General features: G+C 57.4%; 1 non-coding gene across 1 annotated transcript in view; it reads right to left on the bottom strand.

Annotated features, from left to right (window-relative positions):
- The window catches only part of LOC126334166 (small subunit ribosomal RNA), a 1,893-nt gene extending 1,831 nt beyond the window's left edge, over window positions 1-62 (bottom strand). The window contains exon 1 of the ribosomal RNA XR_007564599.1: window positions 1-62. This exon is cut by the window's left edge and continues 1,831 nt beyond it. This is a non-coding gene — a ribosomal RNA (small subunit ribosomal RNA).
- Window positions 63-2,427: the final 2,365 nt, after the last annotated feature.

The raw sequence follows: 2,427 nt of genomic DNA, 5'->3' as shown, positions 1-2,427 counted from the left end.
TGAGACATGCATGGCTTAATCTTTGAGACAAGCATATGACTACTGGCAGGATCAACCAGGGAGCTGCGTCAACGAGAGCTGAGCAGCCGGCCGCCCGGGAGTGTGTCCCGAGGGCCCGCGCGAACACGCAAGCGTCCGCTCAATTATTCTGCAAACAGGAGGAGGCTGAGCTCCCCTGCACGATACACCTCGAAACCCTCTCAGGTCCCGGCGGCGCGCAGCGCCGTCCTAAGTACTTGGTCGGGTTCGAGAGAGGCGCAATCGCCCGGAGATGGGCGAGTAGACGCTTTCAGTGCGAACACCCGTGCTCCCAACTGAGCTTGCCGCTGCCGACAGAGGCCCGGGAGCGTGCTGTCGTGGCATTGCCGGCGGGAAACAACACGCGCCACCTACGGTGACCGGCAGCTCCAACGCCAGCGCCACAGAAGGGCAAAGCCCCACTTGGGTGCAGAAGCGAACTCTCCCAGCACAGCGCACGCGCCAACACGTCCGCAGAGCTGCGATACAAACCACCTGCGAGAACCGCTGGGGGCGACCGAGCAGCAGACGGCGTCGCGACGCCGAGTGCCGGGCGGCGGCGCATCCTCAACGCACACAGTCCGCAATCGGACCAGCACACTGCAGATGTCCACCGCGCTTCGCACCGGGCTCGGCAGAACCCACTTTGGCCGCCTGGCGCCGCGCGCAGGGTGCGCCGGCGCATAGCTGGGACGCCAGCCGGGCCCGTCGGCCGGCGCTCCTGCCACTGGGCGCCCCCCACCAGCCGGCTGTAGTGCGTGCGCTCACGCAGCGCGCGGCCAGCACGCCGGGCGGCCCCCCCTCACCGGCCGGGGACTGTCCCGCCAAGCCACAGCCTCGTATCGCTTCATACCCACATGGCCAACTCAGGTTCGGGGGCATGGCGGGTACCGCCGAAACAACCGGTTCATAGATGTACCGATCGTCGCTATCACCGATGCACCTGCAGCGCGAACAACCGCTCAACAACTGATTTCCAGTTCATTTGCGGATCTTTGGCAGCAAACGTATACGTCAATCTACATTTGCGAAATCTACGATTCTGGCATGCCTGCATGTTATGTGTCACGACACGCTACATCAGCCCACATACACACTGCGGCATGTACACGAGAGAACACGTGGAAGATGGTCCGCGCACGTGTGCAATGTCCCTTGCGCGGTCGACTGTCAACCGGCCTCTGTAGCATGTCGCAGATGTGGAACGCGGTCCACCGTGCTATCATGTTGTGTGGGGCAATACGATTAAATAGGAAAACCCTCGTCGCTACATCAACAGACGGCTCACGCTGATTCCCGGCAGAGGGAGGAGGGGGGGGGGGGGGGGGCCAACATGCAATACTTTCGTCCGTACCTACCTACCACATGTCTGTACGGCGTACAACAGTGCAATCTCGCTGTAATGGGGAGACGAGACAAGTAGCATCGTGCACAACATATGGCCCTTATGATTCGCCATTGTAGGGCGCAGCCGGTGTACGGTCAAGCATGTGCCACATTATGTCACTCAGTACGTAACGACGGATGATCAGTGTGGGTTACGCGTACATCAGCGGACAGTCCACACAGGCCGTACCACAACGTACACTGACTGCATCGACAACCGAATGCAACTGAACAGCTGCAAGGCTCATTTCACAAACAAACGCCTGACCGACCAGCTTGGAAGGGCAGGAGGGGAGGGCGATATTCGTTCTGTAGCGGTACACCCTTCCAGTGGTTAGCGGGACTGTGTAGAAAGTACGCAACACTCGAAAGACCTTTATGTGAGGGTACGCACCATGGCATCAAGAAATACACATGACACCAGAGGATCCAAGCAGTGAACTATGTTCAGAGGGTTGCTGTTAGGCAAAGCTACATTCCTGTGACGTTACATGTGACAGTTAAGGTGCAGTGTAAGTTAGGTTAAGGTCAGCGTAAGTTAGGTTAAGGTGCAGCGTAAGTTAGGTTAAGGTGCAGCGTAAGTTAGGTTAAGGTGCAGCGTAAGTTGGGTTAAGGTGCAGCGTAACTTGGGTTAAGGTGCAGCGTAACTTGGGTTAAGGTGCAGCGTAACTTGGGTTAAGGTGCAGCGTAACTTGGGTTAAGGTGCAGCGTAACTTGGGTTAAGGTGCAGCGTAACTTGGGTTAAGGTGCAGCGTAACTTGGGTTAAGGTGCAGCGTAACTTGGGTTAAGGTGCAGCGTAACTTGGGTTAAGGTGCAGCGTAACTTGGGTTAAGGTGCAGCGTAACTTGGGTTAAGGTGCAGCGTAACTTGGGTTAAGGTGCAGCGTAACTTGGGTTAAGGTGCAGCGTAACTTGGGTTAAGGTGCAGCGTAACTTGGGTTAAGGTGCAGCGTAACTTGGGTTAAGGTGCAGCGTAACTTGGGTTAAGGTGCAGCGTAACTTGGGTTAAGGTGCAGCGTAACT

Source organism: Schistocerca gregaria, unplaced genomic scaffold (genome assembly GCF_023897955.1).
Source record: "Schistocerca gregaria isolate iqSchGreg1 unplaced genomic scaffold, iqSchGreg1.2 ptg001709l, whole genome shotgun sequence".
Classification (NCBI taxonomy): Eukaryota; Metazoa; Arthropoda; class Insecta; order Orthoptera; family Acrididae; genus Schistocerca; species Schistocerca gregaria.
Note: the sequence above shows the minus strand (reverse complement) of the source record. Positions and strands in the feature narration are given on the sequence as shown.